Source organism: Microtus pennsylvanicus, chromosome 10, assembly GCF_037038515.1.
Source record: "Microtus pennsylvanicus isolate mMicPen1 chromosome 10, mMicPen1.hap1, whole genome shotgun sequence".
Classification (NCBI taxonomy): Eukaryota; Metazoa; Chordata; class Mammalia; order Rodentia; family Cricetidae; genus Microtus; species Microtus pennsylvanicus.
In genome coordinates this window covers 108,938,516-108,953,826 of record NC_134588.1, presented here as the reverse complement: position 1 = coordinate 108,953,826, position 15,311 = coordinate 108,938,516, and positions in this window count along the sequence as shown.

Here is a 15,311-nt window from a genome sequence, read left to right as displayed (position 1 = left end):
CTTGGATGTGTGGATTCCCAAGTATCCCTCTCCCCGTGACTTTGTGTTTTGACTTGGAATCCCCAGGGTTGACTTTGCTCTTGTAGAGGACTTCGTCAGACAGGTTGTCAGTGGCTCACACTATGATATGAAGATCCCCGACTTCACCCCACAGGTAGGTGACTGATGCTTCCCAAAAAGCAAAGAGAATGCCATCTGAGTGTTGGCCATGGTCAAAGTTTGCTGACACTGTGGCATGAGCTTGTATTACTTAAGACAGATTTTTTTCTAACTTACTTCTTAATAATAATGAAACTCCTTTAGTTTTATTTGAATTGAAAGGTAATCATGTGTTTATTGACTACGATGTGATGTTTGGATGTGTGTCCATTGTGGAACTTATGAACCTGCATTTACACGAGTACTAACTGTGTCTAAGCATGAGTACATTCCATCTTTTCGGCAGCCTGGGATATGAACCGTTCTTGGTGGTGATCCTGTTCCTTTGACTGGCACTTCCCTCCGGTGGCCCCTGCTCTTCGTAGGGGTTTTCCGGGATTTTGGTAATCCGTTCAGGCTGCCTTGTTTAGTTTATATATTGTATGTGCACATGTATGTGCATGTGTATGTGTGTGGTGTGTGGAAGTTAAGGATGTTCCTCGCCTCCTACCTTGTCCGAGACAGGTCTGTTATTCACTATGTACACTGGGCTAGCTGGCTTGCAAGCTTCCGGGAGTCTGTCTTCCTCCTCCCACAGGGTCCCTGGGATACAACTGCACGCCACTGTGCCTGGCTTCCCATGCGTTCTGGGGGCCTGGATGCAGGTCCTTACTCTTGAGTGATAAGCCCTCTGCCCCCTGAGCCTTCTCCCCAGATTTATTCAAACATGTTTAAAATCGCTCCAACTTGGTTGGGTTTTCCCTCAGCCTTTTCCCATCTGCACTTACTTCAGGGCCAGTGGGAACCAAGCATGGGTAATCTCTCATGCCTTGTGTGTGTTCCAGGTAGGTGTCCAGTAGCACTACAGGAGAGCCCCCACACCGCATGCCTGGCCCTGCAAGTTGCCCATGCTGTGGTGCTGAGATGCCCCTCTTGCCATTCTGCCGGGACTCACACACATCTTTCAAGGACTTGGTTTCTGTTTTGTAAATGCTGTAAGTGATCGAGCCTGGCATCTCAAGCTATTTCCTCAAGGACTGTGGTATCCAGTAGAGTATCTTAGCGTGGTGTCCTGGCTGTGTCTCTCTCTCATTGGCCTTCAGCCTCAATCAGATAGCACTGCTGTGGGTCCTTGCTGCTGAGGGAGAAGGGAGCAAGCTCTGCCCTGTGTATGAGCATGGCGGGTTTTTGTGTCCCTCCATGAACTAGGAAGATTATCCCACATTTTAAAGGCAAGGTTAATAAAAACCCTGAATTGGTGCTTAACTGTTTTCTTGTAGTTATTTTTCTTTTATTCCTAGAGGCTTGGGTGGCTGCCATACCCTACTCAGTAGCACGTCTCTTGGTGGCAACACAACTGTAAAGACTGTGACCAGATGGGCTGCAGAGGTGGCTCGTGGCTGAAAGTGCTTGGCTTCTGCTCTTGAGAGCTCCCGAGTTTGATTCCTTCTACATCCGTGGCTCACAGCCATCCATCTGTAACCCCAGCTCTAGCGGACCTGGAATTCTCTTTTGGACTCTGTGGGAACTGTACTAATGTGACATACATTTACTTGTACACACACACACATGCACACACACACATGCAGACACACACACACACACACACACACACACACACACAGAGAGAGAGAGAGAGAGAGAGAGAGAGAGAGAGAGAGAGAGAATCTGTTGTGTACTACAGAAGGCAAGGTGAATGGAGCTGGGTTAAAGGCCATGCTGGGACATGGGATGTCACACACTAGGTTGCAGGGCAATCAGTAGCTGGTGTGGGTAACAGCTGGTGTGGAGAGATGACTTTAGGGTTAGAACAGAGGGTAGTTGAAGGGAAGGAGACAAGAGGCAGGGTGTAGGTAGGGTCCACTGCAGAAATTTGGCTGGAGGCAGAATCCTGAGCCAGGGAAGAATGCAGAGGGAGCTGTAATCCTCTCAAATCTAGAACTTCCTTCCCAAGTAATTGCTTTTTTTTTTTAAACCTGGGCCTAGTGTCTCTGTAGTATCTATCACTCTGGGGGGCTTTAAGAAAACCAAGCAAGCGTATTTGTGGTTGATAACGATGCTCCATCATTCAGAGCCCTGGACCCAATCCATGGGTCCAGCCTGGCCTCAGCATTTTGTTCTTAGGTTGTCAGTTTGCTTTTTGTTCAATAATATCCTGACCTTTGTTCTTGATTTCCTTTCTGTTTGTCTCAGACCTTTGACATAACTCACTGGTTCTCAAAATGCCCTCCATTCTGGGTTGATAGTGAATTTTCTTCTTGCAACACTTCTCTGAATTTGAAATTGCTTCTACATACAAAGCTTTAGGGAGACAGTCTGGGGCATAGTTACAAAAGCAGGTTCCAGTCTCCATCCCCATCCTGCTGACCTATGGCAGTGCCCTTCCAGGAAAGTCTCTTGCCTTGGCCTCGAATGGGTGTGAGTTCCTTACCCTGGGTACACCTAATTTTGAAGGCATTGTGACATTTCCATGGAGTTGGTCCAGACAGTGCTCATATCAAAGGAAAAGGGTGATTGATAGGAGATAAGTAGGCAGCTGGATAAAGAGGAAGCCAAGCTGGGCCCTGGTGGCATATGTCTCTACGAGGAGCACGTGGTGGAAAGCATGTGGTAGGAGCACATGGTCTGCGTCCCCAGAGAGATCAACTACTTCATGGAGGAGCACGTGGTAGGGAACACGTGTAGGGGCACGCACGTGGTCTGTATCACCAGAGAGATCGGCCACTTCACCGAGAAGCACGTGGTAGGGAACACGTGTAGGGGCACGCACGTGGTCTGTATCCCCAGAGAGATCAGCCACTTCACGGAGGAGCACGTGGTAGGGAACACGTGTAGGGGCACGCACGTGGTCTGTATCCCCCAGAGAGATCGGCCACTTCACGGAGGAGCACGTGGTAGGGAACACGTGTAGGGGCACGCACGTGGTCTGTATCCCCAGAGAGATCGGCCACTTCACCGCAGTTGCTTTGACACACAGTTCCTGCTTCCACAGGTCATTGTAGTTGATGGCACAGCTGTCAGAGGTCTTGAGTTCTGATCTCTAGGATGATTGGATTTCCTCTTCCTTCTTGGGGTGCTGCAGCTGAAGTTCAGCTCAAGACAGCACAAAGGCTCCAAAGTCTCACTGGCTTCTGAGCGTCCCATGGCTGCTGTCCATCTCTGTAGGCCTCAGCTGGGGACACTTCCTGGGTTGGCTCATTTCACATTTTGCAAGGGGGCATTGAATCTCCCAGCACGACTGTGAGGTGTGTGCTTTTTTATTTGTGTGTGTGTATGTGTGCACAGAGGTGTGTGCAGGTATACATCATGTGTGTGCACATACATGTAGAGGCCATAGGTTGATGTTGGGTGACCTCAGTCTCCCTCTATCTGTTTATTTTGTTTTATTTATTATCATGTGTGTGGGTGTGTGTATGTACCATGTGTGCAGGTCAGAGGAAGATGTGCATGTGAGGAGGTCAGAGGAGGATGTGCATGTTCACGTGTGGAGGTCAGAGGAGGATGTGCATGTTCACGTGTGGAGGTCAGAGGAGGATGTGCATGTTCACATGTGGAGGTCAGGGGAGGATGTGCATGTGAGGAGGTCAGAGGAGGCGTGTGCATGTTCACGTGTGGAGGTCAGAGGAGGCGTGTGCATGTTCACATGTGGAGGTCAGGGGAGGATGTGCATGTGAGGAGGTCAGAGGAGGATGTGCATGTTCACGTGTGGAGGTCAGAGGAGGATGTGCATGTTCACATGTGGAGGTCAGGAGAGGATGTGCATGTTCACGTGTGGAGGTCAGAGGAGGATGTGCATGTTCACATGTGGAGGTCAGGGGAGGATGTGCATGTGAGGAGGTCAGAGGAGGCGTGTGCATGTGAGGAGGTCAGAAGAGGCGTGTGCATGTTCACGTGTGGAGGTCAGAGGAGGATGTGCATGTTCACGTGTGGAGGTCAGAGGAGGATGTGCATGTTCACGTGTGGAGGTCAGAGGAGGATGTGCATGTTCACGTGTGGAGGTCAGAGGAGGATGTGCATGTGAGGTCAGAGGAGGATGTGCATGTGAGGAGGTCAGAGGAGTCTTGTGCATGTTCACGTGTGGAGGTCAGAGGAGGATGTTCACGTGTGGAGGTCAGAGGAGGATGTGCATGTTCACGTGTGGAGGTCAGAGGAGGATGTGCATGTTCACGTGTGGAGGTCAGAGGAGGATGTGCATGTTCACGTGTGGAGGTCAGAGGAGGATGTGCATGTTCACGTGTGGAGGTCAGAGGAGGATGTGCATGTTCACGTGTGGAGGTCAGAGGAGGATGTGCATGTTCACGTGTGGAGGTCAGAGGAGGATGTGCATGTTCACGTGTGGAGGTCAGAGGAGGATGTGCATGTTCACGTGTGGAGGTCAGAGGAGGATGTGCATGTGAGGAGATCAGAGGAGGCTGTGCATGTGAGGAGGTCAGAGGAGGATGTGCATGTGAGGAGGTCAGAGGAGGATGTGCATGTTCACGTGTGGAGGTCAGAGGAGGATGTGCATGTTCACGTGTGGAGGTCAGAGGAGGATGTGCATGTGAGGTCAGAGGAGGATGTGCATGTGAGGAGGTCAGAGGAGTCTTGTGCATGTTCACGTGTGGAGGTCAGAGGAGGATGTTCACGTGTGGAGGTCAGAGGAGGATGTGCATGTTCACGTGTGGAGGTCAGAGGAGGATGTGCATGTTCACGTGTGGAGGTCAGAGGAGGATGTGCATGTTCACGTGTGGAGGTCAGAGGAGGATGTGCATGTTCACGTGTGGAGGTCAGAGGAGGATGTGCATGTTCACGTGTGGAGGTCAGAGGAGGATGTGCATGTTCACGTGTGGAGGTCAGAGGAGGATGTGCATGTTCACGTGTGGAGGTCAGAGGAGGATGTGCATGTTCACGTGTGGAGGTCAGAGGAGGATGTGCATGTTCACGTGTGGAGGTCAGAGGAGGATGTGCATGTTCACGTGTGGAGGTCAGAGGAGGATGTGCATGTTCACGTGTGGAGGTCAGAGGAGGATGTGCATGTGAGGTCAGAGGAGGATGTGCATGTGAGGAGGTCAGAGGAGTCTTGTGCATGTTCACGTGTGGAGGTCAGAGGAGGATGTTCACGTGTGGAGGTCAGAGGAGGATGTGCATGTTCACGTGTGGAGGTCAGAGGAGGATGTGCATGTTCACGTGTGGAGGTCAGAGGAGGATGTGCATGTTCACGTGTGGAGGTCAGAGGAGGATGTGCATGTTCACGTGTGGAGGTCAGAGGAGGATGTGCATGTTCATGTGTGGAGGTCAGAGGAGGATGTGCATGTTCACGTGTGGAGGTCAGAGGAGGATGTGCATGTTCACGTGTGGAGGTCAGAGGACATCTCTGGAATTGGTTTTTGCTCTCTACTTTTACTTTGGTTCTGGGCTGGAACTCAGGTGCAGGAGTTGCTCAGAAAGCGCTTTCCCCACGGAGCTGTCTCATGGACTTATCTACCTTAGGCTGTGTGACAGTCTCTCACTTATCAGTTAGGTCGGTAAGCCCCAGGGACCTCCTTACCTGCCTCCAGAGCTGGGACGGCAGGCCTGTGCCACCACACTGAGCTAGCATGGGTCTGAGGATACAAACTCAAGTCCTCGTGCTTGAACAATGAGCACTTTAGGAATAAGTTGTTTCTCCAGTCCCAAGGTTGTGGATTTAACTATAAAAGTGGGGGGAATATAGAAGATCCAATTTCAAAAGTTTAGCAAAAGGATATTTTATAAGGTATTAAGAATATATTATCTGAGATTACTTACTATATATATTTGACTTTCGACAAACATCTGTAAAATATTCAGATAATTTTGTTTACAAAAGGAGAGATTTGGGGAAGGCTGTGCAGGGAGGAGCAGAAGCTCCAGGTCAGTCTCTATTACATGAGACTTTGCGCTGTAAAAACAAAACTACAAACAGCAGTCAGGAGGGCTGTCAGTGTGAGCAGTCACTTCGCATGTCTGTGTTGTGCCGACTCAGCTGTGATATAGTAGCACTGGCCTTTCTAAACGACATGGTTGCCTAGGACACCACAGGGAGGACGTGCTTTGCAGTTTTACCAGCGATGACCAGAGGTCCTCGAAGTGCCCCACACCTGATGGCCAGAGGAGTACCAGGTAGGTCTGGGTAGAGGCTGTGGTGCCCAGCCCCAGAGAGGTGCTCCTGGGACCGTATTTGGCTCTGCAGCTACCGGCAGAGCTCTTCCGAACACAGGCTTGCTGCTAGGGCTCAGGCACAGAAATGGAATGGGGGGTGGGGGGATATGCTGGGTAGAATTTGTTATTTTGGGGAAAGAAATGCAACTTTGTTTTTATTTTGTTTACTTCCCACCCTCCCATGAGCCCAGCCTCCATCTATGTGACCACCCAGGGTGGAGGCCTTCGTGCAATCAGGAGCCACCACGAGGAAATGCACCTTCGCTAGTTGCAAGGCTCTGGACGGTGTGGGGTCTGGCTCCTGCTCCCATCATTTCGCCGGCCTTGCTGGCACTGGGGAGCCTTGGCACCCAGAGAGCAGGATCCACAGCCGTGGATATGGCTACTCCATCCCTCTGCTGCAGACTGGAGCCATGTCCCAAAGCTTAGCCCCACCGCGGGCTATCGTGGCTGAGGGAGAGAAGGCTGCCCGCTGCAGCTGTCTCCTGTAGCGTCAGCCATCCCCACTTCCCAGGTGCCAGAGCAGCTCCCATCTCTACCTCCCCCTCCCACAGCATCTCCTGCGGTCCTTTTCCAAGGAGCCTTTTGTCAGGTGAGGCTCTAAGGCCAAGCTAGGGAAATGACCCAGAGACCATGTGTTGGCCGACCTCCCTCCTCCTTCCCGCTCTTTCTTCCCGGTTTTTGTCTCCTTCCGAGGCTGGGGTCAGAATCCCTAGCCAGGCTGAGAACATGCTTGCTGTTCCAGGACCCAGATGCCAATGTGTGGCAGCATCTGGCTTGTTGGCAAGCGTCACCGGCAGTTGTGCTGGCTGCTTCTGGGCCTGTCATGTGGCCGCGCCTGCGGATGGGGCCTTGTGACAAAGCGCAGTTTCTTTGAGAATATGGTTTCAACTATGGTGCTCACCAGAAAACAATGCGCTGCGCCGAGGGGTCCCGGATTACTGGGCAGGGGACTGTGGGCTCTGGCTTTGATGGAGCTCCTGGCCTGTTCAGCACAGCCCCTGTTTTATGTTTCAGAGCTGGCTTCTCCTGCAAACTTACCTTCTTGCGCTGTGAGTCTCGCAGGTGCCTTGAGGCATGGAGCTCCTTGAAAGAGAAACACAAATCACTAGAAATGCTGAGATCAAATCCTGCTCCTCAGAGGCGCCCGTTTGGCACGGGGAGCGCATGGTAACAGCTTGCCTTAGAAAGGTGACATTTCTGCTGAAGGCTGAATAATAAAAAATGCATTTTAAACACGCAGCCCTTCCATGTCTTCCACTGGTTGACGTTTGAAGTGAAGGCCATTTCTTCTACGTGAAGGGTCTTTTTTGAGGGTAGCCCTCAACCATGGGCACATTAACCCTTGTCACCGTTGATGAGGCTCAGGGGCCTTTTTAATTAATGATCACATCATAGGGTTTTCAGTGCTCCTTTCAAGGTGTGACCCTCCAGGGCTCAGAATGTGTCAAGACACTTGCTGTCCAGGGTGTGAAGGGAGGGACAGCATGGGGGGAGGTGCATAGCTCTGCCTTCAAGGATGCAGACCATGGTGGACAGGTGACACATGTCTCTGCGACCTCACCCCCACAGCCTGCGTACCATTCACACATTTTTATAGCCAGGGAAGTGCTCTGTTTAGCAGATGGAGACATGAAAGTCCTGAGAAGAGGGTCCATTCTCATTTGTGTGGCAAAAGCACACGGGAGCTGGCTCTGAGAACGAGGTCGGTGGAGTCCCGAGCACAGGTATGTTGGGCAGAGACTGCAGTGTTGCAACTCTACCTCATTCAGTAACACGTCGTCTGAAGTACCTCTGAGTTGCAAGTGTTGAAGGCTTGGTTCCCTGCTGATGGATCCAGCTACTAGGAGGTGATTGGGTCATTGGAGCTCTGACATGATGGATGGATTTATAATTTGGTGGTATGACTGAGCGTGATGGAGAGTAGGAGGCTGGTGGGATGGAGTGCACCGATATGGTCATGTATACCTTTGAAGGGCAGCTCAGACTTGCCCTGTCCCTTGCCTCTCTCTGCTTCCTGGCTGTGAAGCTATGAGCAGCTTTCCGTCGTGATGTTCTTCCCTCACCATGAGCTGAGAAACCAACCAACCACAGTGGATGTTTCCGTCCTGCCTAGTCTCACAACCGTTTGGTTCTAAAGAAACATACAGAGGCTTATATTAATTTTAAATGGTTTGGCCTATTAGCTCAGGCTTATTATTAAGTAGCTTTTACAACTTAAGTTAACCTATAATTCTTGTCTATGTTTAGACATGTGGCATTTTCATCTTGCTTCCTCTGCATCTGGCTGGTGACTGCAGACTGAGCCTTCCTCTTCCCAGAATTCTCCTAGTCTGTTCATCCCACCTGTATTTCCTGCCTGGCTACTGGTCAATCAGCATTTTATTAAACCAATGTGAGTGACAAATCTTTACAGGGTACAAAAGCATTATCGGACCAAAGCCTCTGAAACTGTGGGCAAAGGTAAAGTCTCTTTTGAAGTTTCTCTCAGGTACTCTTCAGATGACATCTGATAGCAGAGCTTCACACATGACCCCTCCACAGACCTCCCTCCCAACACACTGCTGTAAAAGGGCTATTTACAAAGCTGTGGCCTAAGGCCAGCTGAGGCAGAAGCCAAGAGGCAGCAGAGACTAGCTTGAGCTCCGAGCTCCACCATCATGTAGAGGAACTCACAGACAATGTTCTCCACATCAGTGACCACACAGAACCCCAGACGCCAGCAGCTGAAAATGAAACCCAGAGCCAAGAGATTATGGTGTAAGGGAGAGAAAGGCAATGTGACATAGCTTCTGCCTGCAGCCCATGGAGCAGGGGTCTTCACAGGTCACTTGGGGCCAGCAGCTGCTTGTGGAGGAAGGCATCCGTTCTACCACTTGTAAGTGCACAGAGTTTAGGATAGGGACGGCAGCAGCTGGCCTTCGAGCTGCTGTCTAGTTCAAGGCCCCATGCCAAGGGAAAACTGCTGAGGAGAAAACGGAAGTGAGCTAGAGACAAGGAGCAGGCTCAGGGCAGTCTCAGGAAGCAGATGTCAGACATGTTTCCACGCTTCACTCAGACAACAGAAGAGGGAGCCAGAAAGCCTGATTTATCCCCACAGATCAGGAGGAGGGCAAGCTCACAGGAAGGGATTCAGAAGGAAGAGGATGGTGAGCTATACTCCTCACTCTCAGCAAGCTGAGGCAGGAAGAGCATGAGGCCAGCTTAGGCTCTCTCTCTCTGTCTCTCTCTCTGTCTTTCTCTCTGTCTCTGTCTCTCTCTCTGTCTCTCTCTCTCTGTCTCTCTCTCTCACAGACACATACACACACACAAAGAGAAAAAAGAAAAGAAAAAATAATTGGAAGTAGAATAACGGTCGAATACACAATGAACATATTCTAGAAAGATGTGTCCCAAATTAAAACTAACTGACACTGAGAAAATTACACAAGACACGAAACCATGATTAAATAGTTATGTATTATGGCTCTCTCTGTGTGTGTGTGTGTGTGTGTGTGTGTGTGTTTGAGTGTATAGTGCCCAGGAACTGAGTTATAGCTGGTTGTGAGTTGACATGCGGGTGCTGGGAGTTGAATCCTGGCTCTTTGGAGGAGCAGCCAGTGCTCTTAATTGCTACACCATCGTCCCAGTCATAAGACCATAATTAAAATACTTGGAAATAAGAGGCCAATTCAGGAAAGAATTATAAATAAAAACTCCAGAAATGAAAATTGCACTAGAATGACCAAAGAGTGAACAAAAGCAAGACATATCTTTATAGAAATAGCAATTGATGGTGATAATAATGGAAAGAAAACACCTGATACTGAGCTGAGCAAAGATGGCCTCTACTGTTTTTAGATCAAAAAGAGAACGGGGAGGGGAGACAGGGAGTGTGACCCAGTCGAACCCAAGAAAACACTCCTGAAAGTAAACTGTGAGATTCCCCGTGGATGGGGCACATTGCACCCTGGGAATGTTGACCATGGTCAGGGCACATTGCACCCTGGGAATTCTGACCAGGAGACAGTAAGGAAAGGATGAAGAATGCTTTGAGGAGAAGGGAAAGAGCAGATGTTTTACTGGGATGAGTTTCTCATTACCATCATTTGGTGGAGAGGGGAAAATGTGAGCGGAAATATTTGAAAAACAGAAGGAAAGAAAGGTTGTATGTCAAGTGAACCTGATTTCTAGCTAAGTAGAAAAGGCACAGTGATTGGGAGGGACTTCAGGGATCCTTCATTCTCTTTGTTGTGCTTTTGGAACGGGGAGCCACAAGTTGATTACTTATGAAGACTAGACATTGATTTTCTCGTTTTAGAGGTTGGAAGTCTGAGATCAGGGGGAGGATGGTTGGGTCAGCCAAGGGCTGTCCTCTGTCCTGACTTGGGAGCCAGAAAGTGGAAGCATGTTCTCCTGTGATCCCTGCGAGTCCCTAGTCCTCTTGTTTAGGGCTCATCCATTCCTAGTTACCTCCAAAGGTACCATCACACACTGGGCTAGGGTTCACATAAGTTCTGGGAGGACCCAAACAGTACACTATAGTTCCCATGGTCTCGTCCTAAGGAACCAAGTGGAAAATGTACTGTAGACAACTGGGGAGCAGAGAAAGATATCAGCTGGACATGAACAAATTCAGTTGCTGTCTAGATCTGTGACCACAGGAGGCATGGGAGGTGTGGGTACACCATCACTCGAACCTGGCACTTCATGCCCATCGAGAAAGCGTTAAAAGACCTTTGGGATATGAGCAAGCCTCGAGGGATTCTGTCTTTATAAAAGAGGCATGACTTTTCCACCCATGAGAAAGAGAGCAAGCCTTCAGACATGGATCCCGGCCACTGAACTAAAAGCAGTGTTTGCTGTGTGTAAATGACTCAGGATAGACCAGGAGGAACAGATGGTGGTGTGTGAGAGAAAATGGTGATGTTAATGCAGGAAGTTCGGATTACCCATGCTCTCAACTTCAGGGACCAGGAGAAAGGGAGTCTGAAGTTGTAGAGTTGGTTAAGACTTAAGCAGCACTTAATTTGAATGGGACATGTCTAAATAAATTTGTGATGTGTTTTTAATCTTTGCTATTTATCTGTTTGTGTATTTTTTAAAGATAGGGTCTCATATAGCTCAGGCTGGCCTCAAACTTGCTGTATAGCTGAGGGTAACCTTGAACTTCTCATCCTCCTGACTCTAGCTCCCCAAAACATTTTACCTGTCTGTCATTTATCTACCTACCTATCTACCTTACTCTCTATGTATCATCTATCTGTCTGTTTATCTGTCTATCTATGTATCTATCATCTGTCTATCATATGTGTGTATGTGTGTGTATGCCATGGCATATGTGTGGAGATCATGTGAGTCCCAGGGATCTAATTCAGGTTGTTTGGCTTGATAACAAGTGGGTACATGGAGCCATCTTGCCAGCCTCCCATGTATTGCTTCTCTATTTTTTTCAGTTTAGATTTATGTTTCATACTTAAACATACAGATGAAAATTCCAAGTCTTCCAATCATCAGAGTTGCCTAGTTTGTCCCTGGGCAAAGCCCTCAAGGTGACGGCAACTCAGCAGAGCAGCTGCAACATGCAATGTTCTGTCTTCCGGAATAGCCTGTCTAGTTGACCAGACTGAGTGGGGACATCACAGCAGACAACACAGAATCAAGTGCTGTTACCCACCCACTATATATGCCAACGTAAAGCGTGCATTCTTCCGGCCTCTCTTCCGGCGGCAAAGAATACGACTGTGTGTGTGTGTGTGTGTGTGTGTGTGTGTGTGTGTGTGTGTGTGTGCGTGCGTGCGTGCGTGCAGTCCATAGCATCAACATAGGGAAGTCCAGGAAAAGGAGCCTGGGTTCTTCAGCATGTTGTTGGTGAAGAGAAGCCCGTGGCTTAGACCCATGGGATGGAAAGATACTAGTGTCCAGGAAGGCACTTTCACGGGGTAATTGTCACATTGAGGAACATTTATAAGAACTTCTGGGTTACTTACACATAGGTGTATGTGTGGGTGTGCATGTATATATGATATATGTTTGTATACTTACACATGTATGTGAGTATTTGTGAGTATGCATGTGTGTTCATGTGTGAATGTGTGGGTGCATGTGCGTATGATGTATGTGCATGCATGTGTGTGTACATGTGTATATGTATATATAAAGTAGGTACTGGCTACCTTGTCCCTTTCCCATTTCTAGAGGACTGTCTCTTTTATTGGAGTATTTGTGCAATTTAGAAAAAGGCAGCCAGCCTTTCCTCAAGACCTTTGCCGCTACTGCCCAGTAAACAGAAACATCTGTAGTGTCTGTGATGTGAAAGGCGCCTCTTCAGCGAGGCTCCTGTCCAGTGTGCAACCCACACAATTTTATGAAATGGCCGCGGGTCTCCACGTGGGTCCAAGCCCATCTCCATTCAGTGTTATTCAGGACAGGGATGTGCTTTCCAACATGATTTTGTTCTTTGAGGAATTTTACCTCAGTGCATTGTGGGATCTAGTGGGAGCTAGGCAGTGCTATGCTACCTACTATTTCTCTTGTTTGCTGCGCACATAGTGTCCCTGAGGTGGAATTAAGCGCTTCCTGAGATGTTCCACAGCATTGCAAATGGAGGGACTGGCTGGCAGCTGAGGCAAAAAGTTCTATGGCATCATATCCTGCTGCGGCTGGCACATTTGGGGCTCTGGATTTCATCTTGGCCTCCGGAATTTGAATCACTATCACTCAGTTTTGGGGGGGCGTGGGGAGGGTGGATACATCCATGGTAGTAAAAGTTCAAATCAAAATACAAGTTTCCTGGTTTTGGTAGAATCATAAGTGGCAATGCCCCGGAGGGGTAGTCCTGCTAGCTCCGTGCCCTCCCTACTGGGTAAGTGACTGTGAAGCGGAGGGAGGTGGCTGATCCTAACCATCTGTGACATCCTCATCACACGCTGGTCCACCCATCTCCACTCCAGGGAGATTCCTGCCAGCTGGACCAAAACACTTGTGTCAGCCGTGTCAGCAGCGCTCCACACACACCTACAGATGCTCACTCGCTCACTCGCTCATCTCCGCAGGCCGCAAAGAGGGAGGACCCGAACTTCCACTAGTAAACCCGAGTGCCGAGGTCAGCCCTCTAATTTGTGGCTTGACAGAGAAAGCAGCCGGCTTGTCTCCCGTTTGGAGAATCCTAGGGGAAAAAGTCTAACAAACATGAGGAGCCTTCTGCTGCGCACTAGGTACCAGAGGATCCCGTGGAGGCAGAGCTGAAGGGGCTGAGCAGACTAACTGGTACATTGGAACATGCCGTGTATACGCCCATGAGTCAGTAGTCACTTGGCCCATCAAGGGAGAGCAGGCTGGACATTCCACTGTTGGTGGAGTACTTGCTAGGGTGTGTGGTCCTCTAGCTTTAAATCCCAGCACAACGAAGGAGAGGAGGGAGATAAAGAGGAAGAGGAGAAGAGGGAGAAAGAGGGAGAAGAGGAGGGGGGAGGGGGGAGGGGGGGAGGAGTTTTAAAATCTGACCATAAGAATACCTACCTAGCATGCATAAGGTACCAAGGTCCAAGCCCAAGTAAAGTGGGGTGGGGCAAGGAAAGACGGATGGATGAAGTGATCCAATCAAAGAAAGCATCAAACAAAAATAAATTTCAGGCCAGGCATAGTGGCTCATGCCTGCAATCCCAGGACACATGAGACCCAAGGTAGGTGAACCAAAAGTTCAAAGTCATCCTTGGCTTCATAGCAAGTGTGAGAATGGATGGCATGAGACCATGCCAAAAATAAAATTCAAATTGTATCTGGGCCATCACAGATATCAAATTTCAGTTGACTATGTTCCTGTCTGTGTTCGCTACTTTTCTGTGGTCGTGATAAATACTACAACCGAGGCTACTTACAGAGGGGTTTGTTTGGCTTAGCGTCCCAGACGGATAAGACTTGATGGCGTGAGCAGGAAGTGAGAGCTCATTTGATGAGGCTCTCGGGCATGAAGGGAGAAAGGCATGAGGCAGAGAGAATGGAAATGGTGAGAGGCTCTTGCTCTCTTCGCTGGCAAGACCACACCAGTTCCCACCCTAGGCCACACCCGTTCCCATCTTCCCAATGCTGTGACCCTTTAATACAGTTCCTCATGCTGTGCTGACCCCAACCATAACATTATTTTTGTTGCTACTTCATCATGATAGTTTTGGTACTGTTATCAATTGTAATGTCAATATCTGCGTGTTTTAAACAGTCTTAGGTGACCCCGTGAAAGCAGTGGTCAACTCTCAAGGGGGTCACAACCTCCAGGTTGAGAACCGCAGTCCTAAACCATCCCAAACAAAGCCACCAACTGGGGACCAAGGATTCAAATGCCAGAGACTATGGGGGACGTACCTCTCTCAAACCACCACATTTCCTAAAGTTGACTCTCTTCCCTTGATGGTTGTATAAGACAGAGCCGTGTGTGAACCCAGTCACTGAGTTTTACTGCGAGTGCCCAGCACTATGGAATCCTACTGGGTGCAGCTTGTCAGGTGGAAGAGTCTTCTTTTTGGAGAAACAGAAACTTCTGGTGGAGCCACAAAGTCCTGAGAGAGGCTGAGTCTCACTGGTGAGGGCTGCCTGGTGTGGTCTGTCTGGCGGTTGGATTATTCGTCTGTCTAGCTTTATCTCTGGGGGGCAGCATGGTGCCAATACTGCTCCTGTTCTGGGGTTTCTTGGCCCAGCTCTGAGCTCAGACCACAATGCTCTGTGAGCTCCTCATGGCCCTCTGAGCCCCTCAGCCGCAAGGCCACCCAACCGTCTTCTCACATCCCCGGCCCCGGGTCTGGAAACATCTAAAATTGAAAAGTTCTTTCCGCCCTGGAATTCTGAACAAACCTGTGGCTCTCGAATGCAAGCTTGCTGATGGCAGAATTAACATGACAGGTTAGATGTCCAAAGGGTTCAAAGCTCCATCCCTTAAATAGATTGGACCCGAAATGGAGATGATTTATGTATATTTTGAATTTAAAAGAATTTTGTAAAGAAAAAAAATCTTCCATGAGTTTCTGGTTTAATTGCCTGGC